Here is a 21,898-nt window from a genome sequence, read left to right as displayed (position 1 = left end):
GCAATTTTCAAATTTTTAGTTTTTATGCCCTTAAATTAGAGAGTTATATCACATAATATAGTTAATAAACAACATTTCCCACATGTCTGCTTTACATCAGCACAATTTTGGAAACATAATTTTTTTTTGTTAGGGAGTTATAAGGGTTAAAAGTTGACCAGCGATTTCTCATTTTTGCAACAAAATTTGCAAAACCATTTTTTTTACGGACCACCTCACACTTGAAGTGACTTTGAGGGGTCTATATGACAGAAAATGCCCAAAAGTGACACCATTCTAAAAACTGCACCCCTCAAGGTACTCAAAACCACATTCAAAAAGTTTATTAACCCTTCAGGTGCTTCACAGGAATTTTTGGAATGTTTTAAAAAAATTGAACATTTAACTTTTTTTTCACAAAATTTTTACTTCAGATCCAATTTGTTTTATTTTACCAAGGGTAACAGGAGAAATTGGACCAAAAAAGTTGTACAATTTGACCTGAGTACGCCGATACCCCACATGTTGGGGTAAACCATTGATTGGGCACATGGCAGAGCTCGGAAGGGAAGGAGCGCCATTTGACTTTTCAATGCAAAATTGGCTGGAATTGAGATCGGAACCCATGTCGTGTTTGGAGAGCCCCTGATGTGCCTAAACAGTGGAAACCCCCACAAGTGACACCATTTTGGAAAGTAGACCCTCTAAGGAACTAATCTAGATGTGTGGTGAGCACTTTGAACCTCCAAGTGCTTCACAGAAGTTTATAATGTAGAGCCGTAAAAATAATTAATATTAATTTTCACAAAAAATGATCTTTTTGCCCAAAATTTTTTATTTTCCCAAGGGTAGCAGGATAAATTGGACCCCAAAAGTTGTTGTGCAATTTGTCCTGAGTACGCTGATACTTCATATATGGGGATAAACCACTGTTTGGGCGCATGGCAGAGCTCGGAAGGGAAGGAGTGCCATTTGACTTTTCAATGCAAAATTGGCTGGAATTGAGATCGGAACCCATGTCGTGTTTGGAGAGCCCCTGATGTGCCTAAACAGTGGAAACCCCCACAAGTGACACCATTTTGGAAAGAAGACCCCCTAAGGAACTTACCTAGATGTGTGGTGAGCACTTTTAACCCCCAGTTGTTTGACTAAAGTTTAGAATGTAGCGCTGTGAAAATTAAAAAATCTTTTTTTCTTTCCACAAAATGATGTTTTAGCCCGCAATTTTTTTTTCCCCAAGGGTAACAGGAGAAATTGGACCACAAAAGTTATTGTCCAATTTGTCCTGTGTACGGTGATACCCCATACATTGGGGGGAACCACTGTTTGTGCGCACGGCAGAGCTCGGAAGGAAAGGAGCGCCGTTTGAAATGCAGACTTAGATGGATTGGTCTGCAGGTGTCATGTTGCATTTGCAGAGCCCCTGATGTACCTAAACAGTAGAAACCCCCCACAAGTGACCCCATATTGGAAACTAGACCCCCGACGGAACTTAACTAGATGTGTTGTGAGAACTTTGAACCCTCAAGTGCTTCACTACAGTTTATAACGCAGAGCCGCGAAAATAAAAAATATATTTTTTTCCACGAAAATTATATTTTAGCCCCCATGTTTTTATTTTCCCAAGGGTAAGGCTGGTTTCACACTTGCGTTTTTATCTGCATGCGTTTTTTAAAAAAACGCATGTGTGAAAAAACGCATGTAAACGCGGTAAAACGCATGCGTTTTTTAGACGCATGCGTTTTTATAGAAAAACACAAGAAAAAACGAAATACGTGGCACTGAAATACGTGGCACTGAAATACGTGGCACTGAAATACGTGGCACTGAAATACGTGGCACTATGACTGTCAGAAAATGTTCATTAAACGGTTAGGGGTGAGTTTAGGGGTAGGGTTAGGATCCCTTTATCACCTTGATGGTGGTGGGTGACTTTTCAGTGTGTGTTCTGGTTTTTTTCTATAAAAACGCATGCGTTTTTAACGCAAACGCGTTGAGATCGGACGCCATGTCGCGTTTGGAGAGCCCCTGATGTGCCTAAACAGTGAAAACTCCCCAATTCTAACTGAAACCCCAACTCTAACCCCAGCCCTAACCCCAACCCTAGCCCTAACTCTAGCGCTACTTTCACACTAGCGTTTTTTTGCATACGTCGCAATGCGTCGTTTTGGTGAAAAAACGCATCCTGCAAAGTCATCTGCAGGATGCGTTTTTTCCCCATAGACTTACATTAGCGACGTATTGACACACGTCGCAAGCGTCGTGCGACGGTTGCGGCGGACCGCTGGCAGCAAAAAACGTTACATGTAACTTTTTGTGCCAACGGTCCACCATTTCCGACCGCGCATGCGCGGCTGGAACTCCGCCCCCACCTCCCCGCACCTCACAATGGGGCAGCGGATGCGTGAAAAAACAGCATCCGCTGCCCCCGTTGTGCGGCGCTTGCACAGTATGCGTCGGTATGTCGGGCCGACGCAGCGCGACGGCCCCGTACCGACGCTAGTGTGAAAGTAGCCTAACGGGAAAATGGAAATAAATATATTTTTTTAAATTTTATTATTTTTCCCTAACTAAGGGGGTGATGAAGGGGGGATTTGATTTACTTTTATAGCGTTTTTTGGGCGGATTTTTATGGTTGGCAGCCACCACACACTAAAAGACGCTTTTTATTGCAAAAAATAGTTTTTGCATCACCACATTTTGAGAGCTATAATTTTTCCATATTTTGGTCCACAGAGTCATGTGAGATCTTGTTTTTTGCGGGACGAGTTGACGTTTTTATTGGTACCATTTTCGGGTACATGACATTTTTTGATCGCTTTTTATTCCGATTTTTGGGAGGCGGAATGAACAAAAACCAGCAATTCCTGAAATTCTTTTAGGGGGGGGGGGGGGCGTTTATACCGTTCCGCGTTTGGTAAAAAGGATAAAGCAGTTTTATTCTTCGGGTCAGTACGATTACAGCGATACCTCATTTATGTAATTTTTTTTATGGTTTGGCGCTTTTACACAACAAAAACTGTTTTATATAAAAAAATAATTGTTTTTGCATCGCTTTATTCTGAGGACTATAACTTTTTTATTTTTCTGCTGATGATGCTGTATGGCGGCTTTTTTTTTGCGGGAAAAGATGACATTTTCAGCGGTACCATGGTTATTTATATCCGTCTTTTTGATCGCGTTATTCCACTTTTTGTTTGGCGGTATGAGAATAAAGCGTTGCTTTTTGCCTCTTTTTTTTTTTTAAGGTGTTCACTGAAGGGGTTAACTAGTGATATAGTTTTATAGGTGGGGTCGTTACGGACGTGGCGATACTAAATATGTGTACTTTTATTGTGTGATTTTTTTTAATTTAGATAGAGAAATGTATTTATGGGAATATATATATTTTTTTCTTTATTTAGGAATTTTTTTTTTTTTTTACACATGTGGAAATTATTTTTTTTTAACATTTTTACTTTGTCCCAGGGGGGGACATCACAGATCGGTGATCTGACAGTGTGCACAGCACTCTGTCAGATCACCGATGTGGCAGCACATTGCAGAGGCTTGCCGGCGCCTGCTATGAGGAATTCTCAGCAGACGCCGGCAAGCAGGGTCATCTCATGACCCGGAAGGAGTCCCGCGGCCATCTTGGATCCGGGGACTCCTTCCAGGTCACCGGAGCAGCGCGATCTCATCGCGTTGCTCCGGTGGGAGAGCGCAGGGAGCCCCCGTCCCTGCGCGATCCCCCTCTATGCCGCTGTCACTATTGACAGCGGCATCAGAGGGGTTAAATGCCCGCGATCGGCGACAGCGCCGATCGTGGGCATTGCTGCGGGGTGTCAGCTGTCATATACAGCTGACACCCGCACCTGATCACCGCGGTGATCGATGCGCCGTACTAGTACTGCGGCTGGCACTAATGCAGTGCCGGCAGCGCCGTACTAGTACGGCGCATGGCACGAAGGGGTTAAAAAAAACAACAGAAAAGAAAAAATTGCCGACTAAGAAACAAACTTCAGCATGGTCAGGATGACAGTAGTTACAGCCCAGGGGCTAGAGGCTTACACTTATACACCATGGACAGGATCCAGGCAGAGAACAAGTACAGTGAAACTGCGCTGACAGGACATAATCCAAACCATGAGCAATGCCCAGGGCACAGCGCAGTCACCTCACTGCAGTCTGCAGCCAGGCCAGAGAGAAGGGGCCACAACATCCAGGGCTGGAGGGGGGGCCACAACATCCAAGGGCTGGGGGGGGGGGGTTTACAACATCCAAGGGCTGGGGGGGGGGCCACAACATCCAAGGGCTGGGGGGGGGGGTTACAACATCCAAGGGCTGGGGGGGGGCACAACATCCAAGGGCTGGGGGGGGGGCACAACATCCAAGGGCTGGGGGGGGGGGCCCACAACATCCAAGGGCTGGGGGGGGGGGGCCCACAACATCCAAGGGCTGGGGGGGGGGGGGCCACAACATCCAAGGGCTGGGGGGGGGGGGGGCCACAACATCCAAGGGCTGGGGGGGGGGGGCCACAACATCCAAGGGCTGGGGGGGGCCACAACATCCAAGGGCTGGGGGGGGGGGGGGCACAACATCCAAGGGCTGGGGGGGGGGCCACAACATCCAAGGCCTGGGGGGGGGGGCCACAACATCCAAGGGCTGGGGGGGGGCCACAACATCCAAGGGCTGGGGGGGGGGGGCCACAACATCCAAGGGCTGGGGGGGGGGGGGGCCACAACATCCAAGGGCTGGGGGGGGGGCCACAACATCCAAGGGCTGGGGGGGGGGCCACAACATCCAAGGGCTGGGGGGGGGGTTTCACAACATCCAAGGGCTGGGGGGGGGGCCACAACATCCAAGGGCTGGGGGGGGGCCACAACATCCAAGGGCTGGGGGGGGGGGGGGCCACAACATCCAAGGGCTGGGGGGGGGGGGGCCACAACATCCAAGGGCTGGGGGGGGGGGGGCCACAACATCCAAGGGCTGGGGGGGGGGGGGGGCCACAACATCCAAGGGCTGGGGGGGGGGGCCACAACATCCAAGGGCTGGGGGGGGGGGGCACAACATCCAAGGGCTGGGGGGGGGGGGCCACAACATCCAAGGGCTGGGGGGGGGGGGGCCACAACATCCAAGGGCTGGGGGGGGGGGGGGGCCACAACATCCAAGGGCTGGGGGGGGGGGCCACAACATCCAAGGGCTGGGGGGGGGGGGCACAACATCCAAGGGCTGGGGGGGGGGGGCCACAACATCCAAGGGCTGGGGGGGGGGGCCACAACATCCAAGGGCTGGGGGGGGGGGGGGGGGGCCACAACATCCAAGGGCTGGGGGGGGGGGGGGGGCCACAACATCCAAGGGCTGGGGGCCACACGACAACAATTCACTCCAACGCTCAGCAGGTTAGGATTCATCTTCCCTAGAATCCCCATTACTTTATTTCAGCTCAGTGTTATCTCCGGCTACGTCACGATACACCCCGTGCTGCCAGTGCTGGGGTTTGTAGTGCTCCAGTTCCTGCCACACCCGCCGGTTCCCCCGGCTTCTCACCTGCGCTCCCGGTAGCTGTCGCAGTGTCACACTCCGCTCACGTTGTTCTCGGCTGCAGCTCCTTCTCCCGCCAGACGAATTCGCGCCAACAGGGCTGTCACGTGACAAGTTTCGCGGGAATTTTCAGCTCCTCACACAGACTAGAAGGAATGTTCCACCACAGCAGGGAGCTCTACAATAAATTATTACCAAATGTGTGTTTTGTTTGTATGCTAAACACTGATAACTGTGTTATAATATGCAGTCATAAATATGAACAACAGGTGTAGCTTCAATAACTTATTTGTGGCAAGATAGTCAAATAGCACGACCCCTCTGTTATCCCCATAATGGTACAGTCCCCACGACTTCCGTTTTTTTTCTCTTGGTATCAAATACAGAATGTTGCGCGGAATGCGGTCCGGGGATGTGAGCGGCGCCCCCTGCTGGGGATGGGTCACTGAGCATGCAGCGATAAAGTTGCAAAAACAATTGAAAAAAGTTGGAAAAAAAACCTACTGCCAGAAATAAAGTCATCGCTCCTGTCTGAGCCGTGCTGGAGAGACATGAGGCTTTCTACAGCTCTGCGCCGCACACAATGCCTCAGCCTGACCCGTGCTGGAGAGAGATGAGGCTTTCTACAGCTCTGCGCCGCACACAATGCCTCAGCCTGACCCGTGCTGGAGAGACATGAGGCTTTCTACAGCTCTGCACCGCACACAATGCCTCAGCCTGACCCGTGCTGGAGAGAGATGAGGCTTTCTACAGCTCTGCACCGCACACAATGCCTCAGCCTGACCCGTGCTGGAGAGACATGATGCTTTCTACAGCTCTGCGCCGCACACAATGCCCCAGCCTGAGCTGTGCTGGAGAGACATGAGGCTTTCTACAGCTCTGCGCCGCACACAATGCCTCAGCCTGAGCTGTGCTGGAGAGACATGAGGCTTTCTACAGCTCTGCGCCGCACACAATGCCTCAGCCTGACCCGTGCTGGAGAGACATGAGGCTTTCTACAGCTCTGCGCCGCACACAATGCCTCAGCCTGAGCTGTGCTGGAGAGACATGAGGCTTTCTACAGCTCTGCGCCGCACACAATGCCCCAGCCTGAGCTGTGCTGGAGAGACATGAGGCTTTCTACAGCTCTGCGCCGCACACAATGCCCCAGCCTGAGCTGTGCTGGAGAGACATGAGGCTTTCTACAGCTCTGCGCCGCACACAATGCCTCAGCCTGACCCGTGCTGGAGAGACATGAGGCTTTCTACAGCTCTGCGCCGCACACAATGCCTCAGCCTGACCCGTGCTGGAGAGAGATGAGGCTTTCTACAGCTCTGCACTGCACACAATGCCCCAGCCTGAGCTGTGCTGGAGAGACATGAGGCTTTCTACAGCTCTGCGCGGCACACAATGCCTCAGCCTGACCCGTGCTGGAGAGAGATGAGGCTTTCTACAGCTCTGCACTGCACACAATGCCTGAGCCCTGCTGGAAGACATGAGACTTTTTAGGGTATGTGCACACGTTGCGGATTTGCTGCGGATCCGCAGCGTTTTTTGCAGTGCAGAAATGCTGCAGATCCGCAATTTACAGTACAATGTAAGTCAATGAGAAAAAAAAATGCTGTGCACACTTTGCGGAAAATCCGCTGCGGTTTAAAAGAAGTAGCATGTCACTTCTTTTTTGTGAATCTGCAGAGTTTTTTTACCCACTCCATTATAGAAAACCGCAGGGGTAAAAACCGCAGCAAATCCGCAAGAAAACCGCAGCAAAAACACACAAAAAAACGCTGCGGAACCGCACAAAAAAACGCAGGTGCGTTTTCTGCCAGGAGAGGCAGAATCCGCACCAGAAATTCCTAAGTCTAATCCGCAACGTGTATACATAGCCTTACAGCTCTGAGCCGCACACAATGCCCCAGCCTGAGCCCTGAGCCGTGCTGGAGAGACATGAGGCTTTCTACAGCTCTGAGCCACACACAATGCCCCAGTCTGTTGTCCTTGTACACTTTCATTAAAGTTTTTGTCCTTGATTCATCCTTTGCAGGTTTTTTTAGTCTTTTATTTTTTAAAACCCATCATGACTTTGTGATTTTCCAGTTTTGTTCTTTCGTTTTTTTTCTCCCCTTCTTCCAACAGCCATTACATTTTTATTTTTCCATCCCCATAGCCGTATGAGGGCTTGTTTTTTGCAGGACGAGTTGTAGTTTTGAATCACACCCTCCATTTTATCATGTGATGTACTGGAAAGCAGGAAAAAAAATCCAAGTGCATTCAAATAGTGAAAAAAATGCAATTACACAATTGTTTGAGTTTTTAATTTACGATATTCACTATACGGTAAAACTGACCCGGAAATATGATCAGTATGAGTACACAGATACCAAACATGTATAGGTTGTTTTTTAATTTAAAGGGAACCTGTCACCCCGTTTTTTCAGTATGAGATAAAAATACCGTTAAATAGGGCCTGAGCTGTGCTTTACAATAGTGTATTTTTTGTCCCGATTCCCCACCTATGCTGCCGAAATACCTTACCAAAGTCGCCGTTTTCGCCTGTCAATCACGCTGGTCTGGTCAAAAGGGCGTGGTGAAATGGTTGTTTCGCCCCCACCTCTTGCTTATCTTCCCGGCGTTGGCGTAGTGGTTTGCGCATGCGCAACTGCCGAATGCACTGCGCAGCGGCAAACAAAGAGCGCGATCGGCGCTATTCACCGGCTTTTCGCGCTGTTTGTCTGCCGCTGCAACCATTTCACCACGCCCTTTTGACCAGACCAGAGTGATTGACAGGCGAAAACGGTGACTTTGGTAAGGTATTTCGGCAGCATAGGTGGGGAATCAGGGGACAAAAAATACACTATTGTAAAGCACAGCTCAGGCCCTATTTAACAGTATTTTTATCTCATACTGAAAAAACGGGGTGACAGGTTCCCTTTAAGTGATGAAAAAATTTTGGAAATTTTAATGAAAATAGAATTATTCTTACCGTTAATTCGGTTTCTAGGAACCTTCCACGACGGCATATGGAGGTTGTCTCTTTGCCCTAATGGGGAACAGGAAACAGAGAGGTTAAAAGGACCTCCCACCTCCCACTTGCCAGTGACTTACAACTGAGACCATAGCACCGGTTTACCTTCTGAATCCCAGAATTAATCCAGGAATATATAGAGGGCGGGAATTAGCGCCGTCGTGGAAGGTTCCTAGAAACCGAATTAACGGTAAGAATAATTCTATTTTCTCTAGTCACCTTCCACGACGGCATATGGAGGAATACCAACTAATTTGATACTAGGGAGGGACAACGGCCTGAAGAACCTTGCGGCCGAAGACCAAATCCTTATTGGATAACACATCCAACCTATAATGTTTGGAGAAGGTGTGAAGTGAGGACCACGTAGCTGCCCTGCAGATCTGCTCCGGAGATGTGCCTGCTCTTTCTGCCCAGGAAACTGACGTAGATCTGGTTGAGTGGGCCTTGATCCCTACCGGAGGTATTTTATTTTGAGCAAGGTAGGATTCTGTTATGGCTTTTTTAATCCATGTAGCAATGGTATTTTTGGCTACCTTTTTCCCCTTATTTTGTCCCGAGGAATGGACAAAAAAGGTTATGATCAATTCTAAGATCTCGAGTTTGATCCAGGTAATGAAGCAGGATACGACGAACGTCCAGAGTGTTAAATTTCCTTTCCTCTGAGTTTGCAGGTTAGTTGCAAAAGGTAGGTAGAACGATTTCTTGAGAACGATGAAATTCAGAGACCACTTTAGGAAGGAAAGAGGGATCCAGACGGAGTACTATTGAGTCATCTCTAACCAGTAAATAAGGTTCTCTTATTGATAAGGCCTGTAATTCACCCACTCTTCTGGCTGAAGTTATAGCCACCAAAAAAACAGTTTTGTAAGCAAGATTTTGTGGGGAACAGGAAGACAGAGGTTCAAAGGGTGGACCCATAAGACCTTGAAGTACAATGTTAAGATCCCATGGAGGAACTATGATTTGTTGCCTAGGGTTTATTCTGATTGCTGAGGTCATGAATCTTTTGATCCAGCGATGGCCTGCTAGATCTTGATCGAACATAGAACTGAGCGCAGAAATCTGGACCTTCAGAGTACTGGGTTTCAGGCCCATTTCCAAGCCTTTCTGTAAGAAATCTAATATCTTAGGTATATCCGGCCTGAGAGGGTCTGGAAGAATAGGTAGGCAAAAAGATGAAAACTTTTTCCAAATTTTATTGTAAATGGCGTTTGTTACTGGCTTCCTGGATTTTTGTAAGGTGGCTATGACAGGGATTGATAGCCCTTTTGCTCTCAAAACCTGGGCTTCAGAAACCACGCCGCTAAATTCCATTTCTGAGGGTCTGAGTGGAGAACTGGCCCCTGAGAGAGGAGATTGTCTTTTATTGGTAACATAACCGGCCCGTCCACTTGTAGTTGGATGATTAAGTTGAACCAACTTCTTTTGGGCCAAAAAGGAGCAATCAGAATAGTTGGAGTCCCTTCCATCCGAATTTTCCTCAGCACCTTTGCAAGGATTGGGATTGGTGGGAATGCGTAGGCCAGATGAAAGTGCCAATCTTGAACTAGAGCATCCACTGCTCTGGGATTGCCTGTTGGGTTCAGGGAAAAAAATGTTTCGACATTTGCATTTTGATGGGAGGCAAAGAGGTCGACATCCGGGAGACCCCACCTGCTTACTAAAAGATTGAACGTTTGAGGATCCAGACTCCATTCGCCCGGGTGGATATCTCGCCGGCTCAGATAATCTGCCTGAATATTGGCAGTACCTTTCAGGTGAGTTGCCGTCAGGGACAGCAAGTGATTTTCGGCCCAAGCAAAGATTCGGGCAGAGACCTTTTTTAGGCTGGCGAATTTTGTGCTGCCCTGGTGTTTGATATGAGCCACCGTGGTCATGTTGTCTGAGTGTATCAGAACATGTTGGCCAAAAATCTGACGATCTGCTGCTAAGAGGGCTTCTTCCACCGCTTTGAGTTCCCGGAAATTCGAAGATCTCCCTCTGATCGTCTGGTCCCAGAGACCCTGATAGGGAACATTATTTATCATGGCTCCCCAGCCCCTCTTGCTGGCATCTGTCTTGATTGTAGTTATTGGGGACTGAACCCAACTCACACCTCTGAGAAGATTTTTCGATCTCATCCACCATGTTAAGGATGCTTTCACCCGACCTGGTGTGCGAATCCTTTTGGTCAGTGAGCTGGGACGACCATCCCAATTGTCTAAGACATGAGTTTGAAGAATTCTTGAGTGGGCTTGAGCCCAAGCCACCGACTGAATGCAGGCTGTCATGGAGCCTAACAGCGACATTCCGTCTCGGAGTGTGGGAGATCTCATCTCCTTGTATTTCCTGATCTTTACTACTAATGGTAGTCTGTGATCGTCTGGAAAAAAGGACATTTGTTTTACCGAGTCCAGAACCACTCCTAAAAACTTTCTGGTTTTTGAGGGTTGAAGCTGAGATTTCTTCATATTCGGAATCCAACCCAGAGATTTCAGTATCTCTAATGTTGCTGACACATGGGACATCAGGGTTGCCTCGGTGGGAGCTACTATCAGCAGATCGTCCAAATAGGGCACTATACAAACCCCTTGTCTCCGGATAAAGGACACTGCCTCTGCCATCACTTTGGAGAACACCCTCGGGGCTGATGAAATGCCGAATGGGAGGACTCCAAACTGATAGTGCTCCACCTGGTGATTTCCCTGTATCGCAAACCTGAGATATTTTCTGTGTCTCGGGTGGATAGGAATGTGGAAATACGCATCCTTTAGATCGATAGTTGCCATAAAGGAGTGTTGATTTATTAAAGGGATGGCTGATTTTACAGACTCCATCTTGAATCTTCGATATTTCACGGACTGATTCAGACCCTTTAAATTTATAATAATCCGAACTTCCCCCGATGGTTTGGGTACCAGGAATAATCGGGAATAATGTCCCAGACCTTGTTCTGACTGTGGAACCGGGGAAACCACGTTTGATTTCAGAAGATCTCTGAGACCCAACGTTAACAAATTGTGATGTCTTGCCGGAAGGGAAGTAATTTTTAGACCCTGAGGGGGGGGGGAGAAATTAACTCGATGAAAAGGCCCTGCTTGATTACATTGAGGACCCAGTGGGAACTGGTGATGTTTTCCCACTGATCCACATATTTTGAGAGTCTTCCCCCCACTGGGTCGGAGTCATTGTTTATCTTGTTGGGATGACTGCTGCTGCTGTTGTTGTTGAGGGACAAAAATATTTTTCCCTCTCCCTTTTGCATAGCTCCACCTGCCGGTCTTGCCTTTACCCCTCGGTTGAGAGGACTGCGACATTGGGGCACGAAAAAAACGTTTTTTCGGTTGCTTTTGCTCCGGGAGTGCCTTTTTCTTGTCAGTCGCTTTGTTAAGAATGTCGTCTAATGCTGGGCCAAACACATAGTCTCCTTTAAAGGGAATGGCACACAATTTAGCTTTAGGGTACCGTCACACAGTACCATTTTGATCGCTACGACGGCACGATCCGTGACGTCGCAGCGATCGTATGAATATCGCTCCAGCGTCGTAGACTGCGGTCACACGTTGCAATCACGGCGCTGGAGCGATGCCGAAGTCCCCAGTAACCAGGGTAAACATCGGGTAACTAAGCGCAGGGCCGCGCTTAGTAATCCGATGTTTACCCTGGTTACCAGCGTAAACGTAAAAAAACAAACCGTACATACTCACCCGTCGGTGTCCTTCAGGTCCCTTGCCGTCTGCTTCCTGCTCTGAGTGCAGCCGTACAGTGAGCAGAGCGCAGCACCGCTGCGCTCTGCTCTCACTTTCCGGCCGGCACTCAGAGCAGGAAGCAGACGGCAAGGGACCTGAAGGACACCGACGGGTGAGTATGTACGGTTTGTTTTTTTAACGTTTACGCTGGTAACCAGGGTAAACATCGGGTTACTAAGCGCGGCCCTGCGCTTAGTTACCCGATGTTTACCCTGGTTACAAGCGAAGACATCGCTGGATCGCTGTCACACACAACGATCCAGCGATGTCAGCGGGTGATCAAGCGACAAAAGAAAGTTCCAAACGATCTGCTACGACGTACGATTCTCAGCAGGGTGTCTGATCGCAGTAGCGTGTCAGACACTGCGATATCGTAACGATATCGCTAGAACGTCACGAATCGTACCGTCGTAGCGATGGAAATTTCAATGTGTGACGGTACCCTTAGAGGTGATATCGCCACTCCATAGTTTGAGCCAGAGAGCCCTTCTGGCAGAGTTGGAGAGTACTAGAGACCTGGCAGCAATCCTAACGGATTCCAGGGAAGCATCCGCCAGGAAACCAGTAGCTCTAAGTAGTATAGGAAGTGAATCTAACATTTCACCTCTAGGGGTACCCTGCGATATGTGAGACTCCAGTTTTTCTAGCCAACAGGAGAGGGCCCTGGCTACGCAGGTAGAGGCGATATTAGCCTTCAGGACAGACGTAGAGGATTCCCAAGACTTCTTCAGGAGACTCTCAATCTTCCTGTCCATAGGATCTCTCAATTGCGAAGAGTCCTCAAACGGGAGTGCCGTTTTTTTGGCGACTCTGGCTACCTGCACGTCAACTTTGGGAATGTCAAGTTTGACAAAATCACCTTCTAGAGGAAATCTATGTTTCATCTCTGAAGACATGCTAAAGCGCTTTTCAGGGAGTTCCCATTCCTGCTCAATCATGTTAACCACATTAGCGTGAACGGGAAACCCTGTTTTCTTCTCCGATCTGAGCCCACCGAACATATGATCCTGTATGGACTGAGGTACAGGTTCCTCTTCAAGTCCCATCGTGTTACGTACAGCAGAGACTAGGTCCTCAATATACTCTGAGGAAAAGAGGTATTTCCTGACCTCAGCTTTAGGGGATGCAGGATCTTCCCAGCCAACAGATGAAGTTTGAGAGTGGTCTGAATCAGAGTCCGATTCAATGACCTGTATCTTCCTTTTCTTAAGGCCCCGTCTCACATAGCGATTTACCAACGATCACGACCAGCGATACGACCTGGCCGTGATCGTTGGTAAGTCGTTGTGTGGTCGCTGGGGAGCTGTCACACAGACAGCTCTCTCCAGCGACCAACGATCAGGGGAACGACTTCGGCATCGTTGAAACTGTCTTCAACGATGCCGAAGTCCCCCTGCAGCACCCGGGTAACCAGGGTAAACATCGGGTTACTAAGCGCAGGGCCGCGCTTAGTAACCCGATGTTTACCCTGGTTACCAGCGTAAATGTAAAAAAAAACAAACAGTACATACTCACCATCTGATGTCCGTCAGGTCCCTTGCCGTCTGCTTCCTGCTCTGACTGAGTGCCGCCGTACAGTGAGAGCAGAGCGCAGCGGTGACGTCACCGCTGTGCTGTGCTCACTGTACGGCGGCACTCAGTCAGAGCAGGAAGCGGACGGCAAGGGACCTGACGGACATCAGATGGTGAGTATGTACTGTTTGTTTTTTTTTTACATTTACGCTGGTAACTAGGGTAAACATCGGGTTACTAAGCGCGGCCCTGCGCTTAGTAACCCGATGTTTACCCTGGTTACCAGTGAAGACATCGCTGGATCGGTGTCACACACACCGATTCAGCGATGTCAGCGGGACCTCAACGACCAAAAAAAGGTCCAGGCCATTCCGACACGACCAGCGATCTCGCAGCAGGGGCCTGGTCACTGGTACGTGTCACACATAGCGAGATCGCTACTGAGGTCGCTGTTGCGTCACAAAACTTGTGACTCAGCAGCGATCTCGCTAGCGATCCCGCTATGTGAGACGGGGCCTTTAGCTGGGGAGTGTGGTGGCGGAGGTGTGAAAGCTGCCAAGGAAGATTGTACCTCCTGTTTAACAAGAGAGCGAATCTCATCTAGTAGCGATGGTTGCTCCGCTTTAATTATCTTGTCAGTGCATGGCTGACAGAGCTTTTTATCCCAGTTAGGAGGGAATTTAGCAGCACAGACCGGGCACTTCTTCCTATAGTTAGCTTTAGGGGTAGACCTTTCTCCCTGAAATAAAGAGGGAGAGAGGAGTGAGGAGCTAAACCCCCTAAGGGAACTACCTCCCGGATCCCGTCCCTGCGTACTCACAGTAGCAGGGGCATCTCTGGGCTCTGCAGACGCAGGGCATAAGGAACCGTCCATACTGAAAAATTTGGTCTTACCTCAGTGGGGGTTCAGCAGGCTTTTATGGAGAGCACTCCCAGCACCTGCCTCCAGCGGCCGAATCTCCCCCTCCGGTATCCATGTGTGGGACGCCATTGCTCCGACAACGCCGGCCGGCGAAACCCGGAAGTACCGGCTTCAGGGAGCATATGAAAACCGGAAGTGACGCGCGCGCGACCGCTGACGTCACTTCCGGAACGCCGAGCCGCATGGAGGGGAAGAAGCCGGGAAGCTCAAAGAGGATCCCGGCTGGGGATCCAGGCCTGCTTTACCCTCGTGGGGGCGCAGGAAGGCCTGGAGGGGGTCCCGAGGTACCTGGAGTACAGGACGACGGGAGCAGCATAAGGGGAGGCACGGAGCGACACCAGCTGCCCGGCTAAGCAGGTAAAACCTGCTAAAAACACTGCAGTTCACCGGCCACTACAGCATATGAAAAAAACCTCTCCTTGTCCCAAGGGGAACAGGAAAGACACTGGCAAGTGGTCCTTTTAACCTCTCTGTTTCCTGTTCCCATTAGGGCAAAGAGACAACCTCCATATGCCGTCGTGGAAGGTGACTAGAGAAAAATTACATTTGTGTTGCCACTTTCTGAAACAATTCTCTTTACCTCCTGACCCAGTTGCTCCATCCTCTGCCTGTTATTGACTCTTGCAGTGACTGATGACTCATTCAGGGAAAATTGACCCTCCTATTTCTACATAGACCTTAGAATGATTCAGCTAGTCAGTTTTTAATCATGTGATGTCATAGATCTAAAGGAAAAGAGAAGAATTAACAGGGTAGAAAGGCAAAATGAGCAATTGTAAGTACAGTTCTATATAATATGATGACAGTATTAAAGGGAACCTGTCAGCAGGATTGTGCTGAGTAACCTACAGTGTCAGGTCGGCGCCGTTAAACTGATTACAATGATACCTTGGTTGATGAAATCCGTCTTGTGGTTGTTGTTTAATCTTTATTTTCAGTTTGAGTTAATGATATGCTCTTGTCTCCGGGGCGGCCTGTGTGGGGGGCTTCATGTGGTGCTCTGGTTAGGTATTCATGTGTATGGCTTCTGACAGGTCACTCTGATCCCTCACTGACCTGCCCCCTATTTTACATAATTAATATTATATGTATTGGGAAAAAAATCACATTCAGCAGGCTGCGGGCAGCATGATCACATGTATGTGAATTTAATTATTTTGTTTGCTGCAATAAATTTATTCAGAAAAAAATTTGTCTCCAACTGGCACCAATCGCACCTGCGCAGTGGCATCTATCGGCGATTTGATAGATGCTACTGCGCAGGCGCCGCCGGCACCATCTTGGTGGAGACAATTTTTTTTTCCTCTAGCAAGATGGCGCTGATAGATGCTATTTTTTTTCTGAATAAATTTATAACCGCAAAAAAAATTAAATGCACATTATACATGTGATCATGCTGCAGCGCCGGAACCTGCCTGCAGAAGGGGATTTTTTTTTTTCAATATATATAATATTCAGTATGTAAAATAGGAGGCAGGTCAGTGAGGAATCAGTAACCTGTCAGCAGATTGCATTATGAATACCTAATCAGAGCACCACATGAAGACCCCCACAGGCCGCCCCGAGGCAAAAGAATCTCATTAACTCAAAACCGAAAATAAAGATTAAGCAAAAACCACAAGACTGATTTCATCACCCAAGTTATCATGTTAATCAGTATAACGGCACCGACCTGACACTGTCTGTAGGTTACTGTGCACAATCCTTCTCTTTAAATAGAAAAATAATAATCAATACAAATCAGCTGTCGGACTTACAAAAGCCAGCTGTAACATACACGGCGAAAAAATTGTGCGTGTGCATAGAATAAAGGCAAAAGGATGCCGTGGCTGTGCATATGCTGCAAATCAATTGCGCATGAGCACAAAATAGGGATTTTTGTGTACCCACCTGTCGGGACCACACTCAGTCGGAGCAGCCTTTGGAAGTGGGGAATCACCAGAAATAATACACAAGACACGTCTCGTATAGTATATCACTGGGAAGCCTCTGAGGCACGCCTGCCTTCAAGGTGCTATCCCCTCTTTATATAGTTAAACAGGTAGTTTCAGTGGTTATACAAGTTTTGCTTGTTTAAACAAAGAGAGAAAAGAGAAGACAAAAGAAAACAGTTTCGGCTATGTGATAGTTTCACAACAAACAAAACAGTACAGTTTCGCCTAAGTGGCAGTTTCACAGACAAAAAATAGGATTTCACACTATGGCTAAAATGTCCTTGAATGGACAGGTCAATATTGATCACAAATTCTTTTTGGTTCATTGAGGTAACCATTTTTGTTCCGCTCTTCACAATCCCCCCTTTGACATATTCCATTCAAAACCTTGTCATATAGACGATTATTTTAGTCATTCTTTTTGTGATATATAAAAAAAAAAAAAAAACTTTATATTCTCGCATCCATTACACAAAATTTATTTGTGCATACCGAGATACCCTTGAATACAACCTTGAATAATACATATATAATTACAATAACTATAACTGTATGTATTAGGCTTTGCATAATCCCGGTAACCCACCCACCGATCCCCCTGAACCAATTGGCCGGGTTAAGAAAAGAAAAGGTATCTGACCACCAGCTATCCTTATTTTGGTCATTGTCTTTGTCATACTGATCCCTGAGTCGTTGTACGTCTTCTAATTTAAATCTCATACTCATAGTACTATTCGGGTCTATATAATGACAGCAGGTGGGTCCGATGATTTGACACATACCCCCTTGTGAGGCAGTTAGGTAATCCAATACCAGGGTATGTTGGTTAGTGACTATTATAAGCTGATTCTGTACAGCTATACTAGTATTTAATATGTCCAATATATCCCAGATCTGGTCATCTAGATAATCCGTGGCTCTAACTAATTTATCCCACATCTGTGTTAACATAGGATAAATAAAAATGGTACTAGCAATTTTGTTGGGAATTCCCATTTGTACTATATGTGGCCTCCCCGAGGGACGTGGTGAGTTATCTGCAGCTCTTTTATACAGTGTGTGCTTGGGCACGGCTTGCATATTCACTTGTTTGTTCGAAATTATGAAAGTAGCCGGGGTTAGGCGTCCTAATGTACAAGTACCCTTTATACCTACGGGAAGCCATTTATATGCTCCTTCTCCGCATATCCAAAATGTACCCTCAGGCAGATCCCACAAAGCTGAGTTCTGCAATACCAATCTGTGAGCCAAATCCACAAAACTAGATACATTCTGAAGCATACACCAAGAGGGTTTTTGTCCCAAGGGGCTACAGTACCCGGCTGCGGGATTCCCACATACATGCATTCCGTTGAGGTTAACATTATTAACATCAATATCATGAGTCTTATTCTGCTTTTTTGCAATGGCTTGCATGTATCCATGATGCCTTTCCGTCAAGCTTGACTGCTGTTGGAGTTGTTAACAGGACTTGGAAAGGTCCATCAAATCTCGGTTCCAGAGTCTTTCTGGTGTGTCTTTTCACGTAGATTTGATCACCAGGTTCCAACTTGTGGCCTCCTTCGAGATTTTCTGGATCTGGAAGGGAAGCAAAAACTTGCGAATGCACTTTAGCTAAACGTTTTTGTAATTCTTGTACATAAGCAGTTAAAGTCTCAGTATTCAACATCAGTTGTTGTGGAAAATAACAACCCAAATTTGCTGCTCTACCAAAAAGAATCTCATGTGGTGACAGCTTAGCCTTCCCCCTTGGGGCGTTTCGGATGGAATACAGGGCAAGTGGTAGACACTCGGTCCAAGGCTTTCCTGTTTCTGCCATGGCCTTCTGGATTTTTAATTTTATTGTTCCATTTAATCTTTCCACTTTACCTGAACTCTGTGGGTGATACGGAGTGTGAAACTGGTTTTCTACTCCCAACATTTTCATAACATTCTGGAATATTTCTCCAGTAAAATGGGTACCCCTATCTGACTCGATCACCTCAGGCATGCCGTAACGGGGTATCAGTTCATGTGCTATTTTAATGGCAGTAGTTTTTGCTGAGGCTTTACGAACTGGATAAGCCTCTGGCCACCCTGAGAACATGTCCACACATACAAGCACATATTCGTATCCATTGTACCTAGGAAGTTGGATGTAGTCGATCTGGAGTCTTTGAAAGGGATACAGTGGTCTTACATGATGCTTGGTTGGGGTTTTAATGGTCTGACCTGGATTGTGTGCCAGGCATATAGCGCATGCAGCACACATGTTCCGAGCGAAATTACCAAAGCCTGGAGCCAACCACCTTTCTTTTACCTTGAGCGTCATACCGTTTGCCGATACATGCGTAGGTAGGTGGAGGTCACTCGCCACTGCGGGGTACCAGGCTCTGGGTAAACACAACAAAGTTCCTTTTTTCCATAATCCTTGCTGATCTTCTGCCCCTTTTTTCTGCCACTGCCCTCTTTCTTCGTCGTCTACCTGTTTCTGAGCTTCCTTCAATCTCTCCTCATCATCTTCAGAGCTATCTAGTGTGTGGGCATGATGTAAGGGTTTACGTGCTGCCTGTTTTGCTGCTTTGTCGGCTTTATCGTTACCCCTGGCTTCCTCGGTGTCGAGTCTCACATGTGCAGCTACCTTTATCACCGCTATTTCTTTAGTTTCTTGTGCTGCCTCCAGAATCTGTCTAATGAGGGAGGCATGTTTAACAGGTTGGCCTGAAGCAGTCATATAACCTCTGGCTCTCCATATTACGCCAAAATCGAAAATAATGCCATGTGCATATCTAGAATCAGTGTATATGTTTGCTGTCTGATCTTTGGCTATTTTTAGAGCTTCAACTAATGCCGTAAGTTCTGCTTCTTGTGCAGACTGATTAGCAGGGAGAGGTTCTGCTTTCAGCACTTCATGCTGAGTTACTACTGCATAACCTGTATGAAATTGTCCATTCATATCTGCATATCTACTGCCATCTATGAAAAGTTCAAATGTAGCATTACAGAGTGGCTTGTCACGTACATTACGTAAGCCCTGAGTCTCTTGTTCCATTAATTGTACACAATCATGCATTGACTCTGATGGGTCAAAGGAGTTGGAGAGTGCAGTTTCCTCAGGTATGGTACCCCCCTCAGACTTTAAAGGGAGCAAAGACGCGAGATTAAGAGTCTGAACCCTGGCAAAGGAAATGTTGGGCGGCAGTAGTAGGGAACATTGGAGACGGAGGTGTCTGGCCATTGAAATATGTTTAGGTTGGACCTGGTTAAGAATGCCATGTACATCATGAGTGGTCTGAACTAGAAGTGGGTGATCAAGAACAATCTCAGAAGCTTTATCTAATAACAGTGAAATTGCGGCTACTACTCTTACACAAGAAGGTGCGGCTCTAGCTACAGGGTCCAGATGAGCTGATATGTATGCCACAGGTCTCTGTTTGTTTCCATGTTTTTGTGTGAGCACCCCTGTAGCATGTGAGGATATCTCAGCTGCCATCAATTGAAAAGGTTTAGTGTAGTCTGGGAGTCCCAGAGCCGGAGCTGATACCAGTGCTGTTTTCAAAGAGGAAAATGACTGTTTAGCCTCTTCACTGAGTGAATATGGCGTGTTGGCAATACAGTCATATAAAGACTGCATGAGTTGACTTGCATGTATGATCCACTGTCTACAGTGTGAAACAATACCCTTCTGCATATGTTACCTTTGAGGATATATTGTCAGGATATGGTAAAAAGTCTTGATTTAAAATGGAGGATGTTGCTCCCGTATCTATCAGAAAAGGTACATTTTTACCCTCAACCTCAACTTGTATTATTGGTCTTCTAGAAGGAAGAGAGACCTGCATAACCTTCAGTCATTCTGAGCTGTCTGTTTGATCAGGCGCTGGGTTATTTATCCTATTTTTGGGTACAAAGGTTCCTGAATCTATATCTGCTTTTCTCTTCCTACATTCCCTTTGGAAATGTCCTGGCTTCTTACAGTAATGACAAGTAAACTTTTGATTAGCAGAGCCAGTATTAGCCTGTGCAATTCTTACTGGCTTAGAATTTTCTCTTAAGTCCATTTCTATCCCTACAGCTTTCTGTCTAGCCAGGTGTGGGTCTTCCAAGGTTCTCCAATCAGGGGTTGCGGCCTTAAGCTTTTCCTTCACTTTTGGAGACAATCCATCTATAAAGGTTTTTGTAACTAACCTCATCATTCCTGAAGCGGTTAGATCCATGCCTTCATCTCTGAAATTATTTTCTACACTTAGATAATATTCGTCTACTGATTGTCCAGATTTCTGAGCCACCACTCCCGTTGTTCCTCTCTGCCTCTGTTTTTCCCTCATGAAGACCATTAAGTGATCTATAAATTGCGTACCTGATTCTATCGTTTGTAAGGCACCATCTCCTGCCTGGGGCCTATGTACCTGTAGATTTGCTAATAGCTCCTGGAAGAGTCCAGGAGTCATTTTCATTCTACATAATTCTTCTCCATCTGCCCAAACTCCAGCGTGAGTCTGCATAATTTGCTGTATATATTGTGCAAATCTAACTGGACACTGGGTGGGATCTGGTGCGTTATGCAAGAGAGACATGCCTTCAGCGGGGGACCAAGGGAAATATTGTCGAGTTTGGTGGTATCTAGTTCCCATTACTCCGTCAGCACCAGGTTCCCTAAAGGGTCTTGGTACTACCCTAACAGGGGCAAGTACAGCGCCATGTCTAGGTGTACCACAGGCTAGGCAATCATTTCTCCAGTCTGGATTTTGTTGTCCACAGTGCGGACATACCCATCCTCCTGGTCCGGCTAAACTTTGAGGTGGTGTTTGGAGAAAAGATGGGGCATGTGGGTTAAGGTATGGGGGTGGGGTGTTCTTATATTCCACATTTTGTTTTTCTCCATAGCCTGCGGGTCTAATACACCACTTTTTATTCTGTTGATTATATGTCCATCCCTCTTTTTCTGCTACCCTAGAGACATCAATCAACGCTTGGATCTGATCTATCCATTTCTTGTCTCTGATTATGCCTTTTTTTTTTTTTTTTCCTGAATTCCTTCCCATTTTTTCCTACTAAAGGCTTCTGCCTTAGTAACTCCAAACTTACTAAAAATCTTTCTCAGCCCCTTAGTGGCATCTTCACCACTTCTCTCCTTTATGATAGTATAGATATCTAATTCTTCTGGTTCCGACTTTGTTTGCTTATTCCCCATTTTCTTATCCTGAGCTTTTTTCTTTTCTTGCCCTAGGTGGCGTTTGGGTATGAGAATACCTCGTTACCTTCTTCCTAAGGAGCTAGGATGTTTAACGGCTTCTGCGTACCGTGCTGATGT

General features: G+C 47.1%; 1 protein-coding gene across 2 annotated transcripts in view; it reads right to left on the bottom strand.

Annotated features, from left to right (window-relative positions):
* Positions 1 to 21,898, bottom strand: part of MCM4 (minichromosome maintenance complex component 4) — a 65,685-nt gene that overhangs the window by 37,697 nt on the left and 6,090 nt on the right. Inside the window, exons 2-3 of one of the 2 annotated variants that reach the window (XM_077270468.1) lie at positions 15,252 to 15,396; positions 5,509 to 5,680 (exon numbers count right to left, since the gene is read on the bottom strand). The gene's annotated coding sequence lies outside the window, so the exon portion shown is untranslated. Of the gene's footprint in view, positions 1 to 5,508; positions 5,681 to 15,251; positions 16,128 to 21,898 lie in introns of those variants that run through there. The other variant, XM_077270467.1, reaches the window with a different exon arrangement.

Source organism: Ranitomeya variabilis, chromosome 6, assembly GCF_051348905.1.
Source record: "Ranitomeya variabilis isolate aRanVar5 chromosome 6, aRanVar5.hap1, whole genome shotgun sequence".
NCBI classification, from domain to species: Eukaryota; Metazoa; Chordata; class Amphibia; order Anura; family Dendrobatidae; genus Ranitomeya; species Ranitomeya variabilis.
The sequence above is the reverse complement of the archived record's forward strand: the minus strand, read 5'-3'. Positions and strand labels throughout refer to the sequence as shown.